Source organism: Solanum pennellii, chromosome 6 (genome assembly GCF_001406875.1).
Source record: "Solanum pennellii chromosome 6, SPENNV200".
Classification (NCBI taxonomy): Eukaryota; Viridiplantae; Streptophyta; class Magnoliopsida; order Solanales; family Solanaceae; genus Solanum; species Solanum pennellii.
Window position 1 is genome coordinate 46,834,943 of NC_028642.1, and position 9,120 is coordinate 46,844,062.

A 9,120-nucleotide genomic window follows, 5' to 3' on the forward strand; every position below is an offset into this window, starting at 1 on the left:
AAATGAAACCTCTTGGTGACAGCTCAAGTATAAAATTCTATGTTACTAATAATAAACCTTAGTAGTAGACAGAGGAGGAGGTAGGTAGGGGTCGTGAATTCGAACGGACTCAGTAGCTTTTTTGTAGATCTTATATTTGTACTAGAAAATTAATAAATATATATGTATATTAACTTGTTAATCCCTAGAATAATTGATTGACGATTCAGTGGTAAGGAAGGGAGTCAGGGACTATAAAAATATTTTTCACGCTAGAGTTGTTCGTTTGAACCCCCCATCCCCGCTGATCTTTTTCTTTTTAAAGAAAATTTAGAACCCCCAAACTCTTAATGTTAGCTCCGACCATGCAAATTTATATACCAAAATATTTTTGTTATAGTTGTACAAATCATGATCACTAGTCAAAAGAATAACATTATTTCTATTCTCATGTATTGTTCCATCATTTATTAACTATATATAATTGAAAAATGCCAACTTGCAATAAGCATAGCATCAAAAAAATCTCTACCTTAATCTATCATAACTCAATTAGCATAAAATCTATAAATTTAAATACTTATATGGTTCTTGTAATTATAAAGCTACTAGCTAGTACAGATTCCACACATAAAAAAATGCACATAAGATTCCATCAAAGTACCTAGTACATAAATTTGTCTGTAAAGCAAAACATATATATGACCTTTAATGTCAACTAGGTATCATTATTCCAAATTGTTTTTTAATGTCTTTTCATGTACTTCATGTCAAAGGTTTTTTTTTTCCCTAAAATTGTTAAATCAATTTTGATGTTAATATTGCTAATTATGGTATCAAAAGATAAGCACTAACATGGGAGTAGCAAGATGGGCATCACGAAGTAATTTAATTAATGTGTGTTCGGTACACAAGAAAATATTTTTAATCTTTTTTCATATTTGTTTAATCAATATGTTCTTTGGAAAAAATAAGTTCCTTGAAAATAAGAAATGACCTTCTAGATTCACAACTAACCTTCACATCGATTATATCCTTCCCACGCAAACATATTTCATCTTCAGCCTACCACCATCCGACTTTCCATATTATTTCTCTAGATTATATACAAATACTTTCAAAACAAAAATGTTTAGTTACATTTCGATTACAAGAAAACAAGTTAGAAACAAACTTATTTTTCTAGAAAATATTTCCATCATGCCAATCACATCCTAAATGTGTGTAAAAACTAGGGTTGTTCATGGAAACATCATAATTTAAGTAAATGGATAAAAATCGAATTTATTATATTAGTTATAATAAATTAAATAAATTAATTTAGTCATCTTTTTAAAAAATATCGACTCAAATCAAATCACAAACGCCTTATTGTAAGCCATGAATCTGGTTCTTCTTTATTTATTTATTTATTTAAGAAAAAGTTAAAGGGGGCATATCTTCATGTCAAAGTATCAAATATTAATTTAAACTAGGACAAGGGGAAATGACGTATTCTCACTTATATTATTCTCCAATTGGATGCCTTTAATTAATTCAACCTCTAAAAAATAAAATGGATTCTGATGTTGAATAATGTGCTCTCAACTTATTTAATTAATTAACTAGTCAAACTCCAACAAATTAAAAGCAAAAGAAAAGATTCAAAAAGTTGGGGAAAAAAAAAACAAATTTACCATGTAGACCGTGAAAATATCTAAATTTGTCCTCTGTTAATAATTTTTCTATCTGTTAGTCATTTATTTTTCAAATAGATTCAAAAAATTTTATATTTTATTTAGTATTAAATATTATTCTTCAAATTATTTTTTAAGAATTTTTTTTTATTTTTCATCCGACATTCGAATAACATATTAGAGCTCCGACTAAATTTAGATCGCGCTCTGCAGGACTCATTCGGGGGTGACGCTCGAACAAGATTTTCTCCATACACAGAACTCAAATTCGAGATCTCTGATTAAGGGTGAAACACTCCCACCAATACACCACAACCTTTGTTGGTATTTTTTTTGAAGTCCTACTGCTGGCTGTCATCATTTAATAGAGATATCATTGTAAAATATCTATATAAATAAATTTTTTTCTTAATGAATGTGCTTAGTCACATAGTAACAAGTAAAAAGACAAACGGATATAATAATAACGAGTAAGTTCCCATAATTTCAGTAAGAATTAGTTTTTCATCGTGTATTTTCTCAAAATATAACAAAAACAAATTTTAGCGACATTAAAATATTGACATTAATAAAGAGTGCTAAAGTCTTTATCAACATGAGTAGTGTCACTAAAAATTTTAGAAACATATACAAAGAGTATTAATTGCCAGAAAAAATATATATTTAACGATAATTAATACTTAATTATCGCTAATAATTATTTTTGGCGTAGCGCCAGTAAGTTGGTTGGGTAGGAAATGAGTGAAAAAAATGGTGTTTTAGGCATTGACAAATAATTCATCTCCAGGACCAACTGGCCTAAGATCAAAAATATTCTCCATGCCACTGACTCAGAATCTTAACTCTTGATTCTTTAATTTTTTTGCTTTGCACTTTAGTTGTATAATATCAATTGCAGTAATTTAATTAGTTGCTTTAACCCTTGCTAATGGAGAATAACGCATTTAGTTGTACTTGCAACAAATTAAATGGATTGAAAAGCTAACATTGTTCATTTAGGGTCACCAAAGGTTATTAAGATTATTTATTCTATTTAATTAGTTTATTAATTGGGAGTACTACTGTACTTTAATTCTTTGGACCACCATAATATATATAGCTGTTATTCAGAGTAGATCACTTGAATTATACATCTCACTAACATTTTTTTAGTAAGTTAAGTTCACTTTCAAACAACAATACTTTCAACAAAGAATCCATATTTATGATTATTTTATTTTTTTCAATATTCGATACAAGTGCTCTCATCCATGTTGCATGACTTTAAATAGTAATAGGTCAAAGGCTTGATTCCATTTTGATGTAATATACTTATATGCAAGTATCAACTTTTATATTTTAGTATATTTCACATATTGTTAATTACTTTTTTTAAATTTTGTGTCAAGTTAAGATATATAGTTGCATGTATTTATTAATAATATTAGAAATTATATTGACAGAGTGAAGATCGGAGAGGGATCATGTGACGTTCGTTATGAGTGGAGGGCGCGAGCGTCTAAAGAAGAGGTGCATATTATACTTTAAGTGAATCTTACATCATAATGAGAAAAAAAAACTCAGAGGTTTATACGAACGAGTTCTGAATTAACGGAAAGAACGCGTTTATTTTTTTTTATTTTTTTCTCAAGGGACAAATCCATATAGACCTACACTCAAAGAGAAACAATACTTAAGCAGTTGAATCACGATCAGTACAATTTTAACTTCTTTATGTTGTGTGTCTATACTGGAATGGAGAAAAAATAATAATGAATTGTAAGATTGTTTCAAATTTGAATTATCCACTTCATTTTTTTATATATATATTGCAAGTTGCACGAATACGGGTTTTTTTGTGTATTAAAACAATGAGCTGGAAGCTTCAATACTTGAAACTACGAATTAAATAATACTATTTCAATTTATGTGACATATTTTGTTCCTCTCTTAATCAAGGGTTTTGGTCGAGCAACAAGTACGGAAAAGCTTCCTTCAAATGGAGTACCACGCGGCAAGAATTTGAATTAGTGTTAAAGAATGACAAAAGTCATACATTAGCGGTTAATGAGATCAGTAAACTCCTAATGAGGGTTGGACAATCTTCTTCCCTTAGAGCTACCTTTTGGAGTGTGAGTTAGGCTTAAAAATATTTTAATATGGTATCAGAGTAGGAGCTATCTCACCCAATGCTGGGGCCCACAAAAAATAAAAAATTGTCAACGCACCAAATACTTCAAAAATTGTCCATGTACTAGATGCTAAGGACTAGGTGTGAAATGAGGTGAGGTATTAAAGAATGATAAACGTCTCACATTGATGGTTAATGAAATCAGTGGATTATTTATAAAATTTGGACAATCCTCCTCTATTTGAACTAACTTTTGAAGTGTAAACTAGGACTAAGACCTAATTTGACAATTAATTAAATTTTAACATGAATACTTAACCTCCTATGAAAGAAAAACAAAAACAATAGTTCATTGGTTTGTTTGTGGATAACACAACTTGTTTGAAATTGATGTGTATATATATATATATATATTCCAATATTCCAAAGCAATAATTTTTGTTGTGTCAAGGATGTTTGATGTCACAAATTCCAGGTCAAAATACAGGAAGTACGCTGGAACTTATATTAAAATAAATATTACATATGAAAGTCGCATCCCTACGTATGTAGTGTATAATAGCAGACTAATACGTAGATTCATGCATCGGAGTTCGAATATATTAATTTATTTTCTATATACTTTTTGAAAATAGAGAGGTAGCTAAGTATTTCGTACACTTTAGATCACTCGATCTCGATAGGCCCGTCTCAAATGCTAAATATCTCACCAAAGGGTTGCTTGAAATGTCATATACTTTTTAAGGCGATTACTCAATTAAACTTTTTTTAGAAAATCAGTCGATCTTTTTTTGTCACATAAAAGTTACTTAACTTACAATGCTTATTATTTCATAAAGTCATTTAATTTTGTTTGATAATACAAAAGTTACTCAACTAATGACACTAATTTATAATAATTACTATTTAGTAAATTTTGTGCTATAAATCAGATAAAATTGAATGATTTTCTAAAATAAAATTACTAATTAAATAATCATCCGAGAAATTAACTCAAATTAATTTGGAAAAGCACTTAGCAAGCCTCCATATATAAGAAGTATGACAAATTTATTTCATATGCATAATAAAATCATCTAAAAATTTAAACGATTAAAGGAAACACATTTTATTAATCGTAACTTCACGATATCCACTTCAATATTTAGCCTCTTCTAAGAAATTATTTATAAACAATAATAGAAGGAACAGGTAAGCTGGGTGCAATGTTGCTCATATAATGCCAGCTATAGCTTATCTTCATTATTTTCTTCTAGATTTTTAAAATTTTATATCTGCTTATACATATATGAAAACATCACACTAAAACTAAAAAAAAAAAACAATTTTTAGGGCAATTCCGTTAAAAAAAGATATATTTTATTGAATCTTGATTAAATAGGGAAAACTCCTTTTTTAAAAGCTAATGAGCCTCCGGTCCACTTCAACAAAAATGATTATTAGCGACAATTAATTTTTAATTATTGCTAAATATAATTTTTTACTCGGCAATTGTCACTCTTTGTATACGTCCCTAAAGTGTTTAATGAAATTGATTCTAATGACACTTAACTAATGCCGGTAAAGACTTTAGCATTCTTTATTAATACTAATATTTAATGCCGCTAAATTTTTTTTTGTTATAGTGATCAAAACTTGAGGTACGGATGGAATTAGAATATGCCAAGGGGTAATTTTTTTTTAAAAAAAAGAATCACCAAAATTTTTTATCATATATCTTTAATTTAATATCATAATATTCAATAATCATTTAATACGACAATATTTAACAATCTTGTTTTATTTCTTAAATTTGAAGCCAAATCAAAATTGAAAAAACCAATTTATTACGGATCTAAGCAGTATTATTGGGGAGGTCATCATTGTTAGAATGTCTACTCAAATATCACATGGAATGGAGCTTAGGGGTTGAGAGTGGATGATTCACAAACCATCAAACTCTTTTCAGAAATAAGTTAAAAAAGAAACGATATAGTTTTACTTAGACACTAAATTTAGAGAAATAAATAAAAAATATTTTGTGATATTAAATTAAAAATGTAAAGTTATATCAAATATATCAAAATATTTCTAATCTTGCATCTTAAGCATATACAGTAGAAAATTAAAATTAAAATTAAAATGTTAAAAAAATAAATAAAATAACTCATTCTATTTTAAATGAAGTACTCCATCGGTTTACTTTAGTTGTCACTTAATCTTAAATAGATTTTACTTGTCATTTTTTACATATTAAGAAGAGATAATTATATTTTCACTTTTTATCCTCAACATTAAAAATTTATTTTCTAAATCATTTCCAAGACATAATACTAAACATCAGTTAACAAGCTAAGAATAATTTAATAAGATATCTATATCAATAATTATTTTTTTAATAGATATACTAAGTCAAATAATAACAAATAAAAATAAACGGAAAAAATAATCAATACTCCCTCCGTTTAAAAAATGATAGTCTAGTTACGAAGTTTAAGAAAAGAAAGAAGATTTTTTAATCTTGTGATTCTATATTAAAGTTATATCAAATGTATCAAAATATCCTTTAATCTTGTGGTCTTAAACATGGCACGTGAAAAACTAAAGTTAAAATATTACCAAAAAAAGAAAAGTTCATTCTTTTTTAAACAGACTAAAAAGATAATACGATTACTCTTTTTTAAACGGAGAATAAAAGAAAAAAGGTACAATATATGAATGATGATGGGTAAAAACATAAAGTTGACAAGCCAAAAAAGAGATGCATGGTTGAGTGGAAGATGATTTCATCTTTCTTTTTGAAGATCTTGAATGTACCATCATACCAATTATTATTATTATGAGTATTTATTATTTGTTGAAAAGCAAAGGAAACAACCATTTTATTTTTTCACATAAGCGGCCGTACTATAGCTAGCTAGTGTTGTACCTGCCTGTTGATTTCTCGCGTTTCGTATTTTAAAGTGGTGGATTTAAAATTTTCGTTCAATAAATTTATATATATGTATGTACTTCCTCTAATTTAGCTATATGAAAAAAATTATATTGGAACTTAAATTAAATATTAATTTTTTGTTATTATTCTATTGATTACTTTTAAAATGTTCTCCTAAAATATATAAAGTAGTTAAACCTTATTAAACGAAGGATATATGGAAAAAGTCCTAACTGTTTTTTTTTTAAATTTGAATAATTCACTTATTTTAAATTATGAAAAGAGTTATAATAATTCACTTAAATATGAGCTAGAGAAAGTAGTGTTTTCTTTGTATCAATTTGTTTGTCTTGTTTTAATTTGGTATAGTTTAAAAAAGTAAAAAAAATATTTTTCATTTTGTGATTTTAAAATAAAGATGGCCAAATGCATCAAAATAATTTTTAACTAATATTGTGGTTTTAACTAAAAATATGTCAAATCTATCAAACTATTCTTTAATTAATATTGTGGTCTTAAACATATCAAATCATGAATAATTTAAATTAAAGAGCAATCGTAAAAGAAAAAATACATTCTTTTTAAAACGAACGAAAATTGAATATAGAACAAATTTGAGGTCATGATAAATATTCATTATTATCATTTTTTTCAGTCTAAAAACTCGAACCAAAAAGGTAATAGTCCACATAGTGGTAACTTTGCGTAATTAACAACATGGATTGTAGTGCAGTAGAGAAAGTATTTCACCTTTAATTAAAGGTTTTGAGCTTGAATTTTGTATATAGAGAAATCATATTGAATGTGTTACCTTTGAATAAACTTTACAATATACAATTTAAATATTACCGATAATCGAATCGAATAAAAAAATTACCTAATTAACAGACAACTACAACAAGAAACACTATCATTAATTCATTATGATGTCAAAATGTTAGATTGAACTAAAATGCAATTCCTTGATGTCAATATTTAACTTTTGCTTACAATTATACTCGGATATCCTCGTCTTTATTTTTTTTCTCTTCATTTTCTCTAAGTTTTAGATTAAATTGGAGATACATATCTTAGTTTAAAATTAAAGTTTTAAATATATATGCGAGGCAGTAAGGAAAAGCTTTCAATATATTTAGGAAAAATATAATGAAATGTAAAAATATTTAACAAATATATAGAAGTAAATAATTATAATTAGAACTTTACTTTAGTCAATTAAATCTTAATCATTAATTCTGAAATACTATATGTATATTCAATTCATGCTTAAAATTAAAGTTTATTTGATCTGTGTAAGCATTTGCCACGATATTAAGCAATTGACAAATTGACATAATACAACCCCAAAATGTAATATCGTTACACCTATTTTTTTTTTTTAACCTTTTGGACCACATCACTAAAGCAATAATTAAGGATTATTATATCACATGAACAAATCAGCTATAGTTTACCTTTACGAAAAATGCTTTATTAAGTGTTCATCATCCAATATGAAAGTATTAATGCACAGTGGCAAGAGTTAGAATTTTTAATAATGGGGTTTAAAATTTTAAGAAGTAAATTACGAATTAATTGAAGGAGGTTCGATATTTACTGTAAAAAATAATTTTAACTGTGTATATATAGTAATATTTTCCATCAACCCCCTAACTCTATTCTAGCTCCGTCCATGATAATACGTGTCACAAACTTATCAACCTATAAGGCATATCATGCAAGAAACTAATCCTAATCCTTCTTTTGCTCAAACTTAGACATTCTAATTTAACATTCACTAAATTATTTTCTCAAAAAAGTAAATATGATCCTTTAAATCTATGAATAAAATAATAAAACCTGGACAATTGATTATGTGCATAACAATTCAATTGTCGCATTTATGATCACATGTTGATATAGGACTAGTTTTTGAGGATGAAAAAAAATCACGATGTATTTTGTTTTTTTTTATAGATTTTACTAACGTATATTTAAATTAATCGAGTCAGTAAATTACAGATAAATATCAAGAGAGGAAATGGACCAATTAGGACAACCTATATAAGATAAAAAGTGTCCATAGAAAAAAAAGGAAAATAGCATGATAAAATCTTGTTTGAGATGCTTAATTGGAGCTAAGCACAAAAAATCAACAAGGAAATAACAAGAAGAAATTAAGAGAACTTTTAATTTAAGGAGATCTCTTATATAATAATTAAATTCATATTATCATAGGAAACGAAGTAGAAACATGAACGCTTCGACTAAGAAAAACGTTAACGCTAATTCGATTTAGAACAAATTAAAATAAGTTTTAATTTTTGCCTACGAGACAGAATTATTATTAATTAAACATATTTTACTATCTTGAAATATCTTAAACGTGTGACTTGTATACAAAAATTAATTTTCCTTTTTTTAATATATATATATATATATATATATATATATATATATAT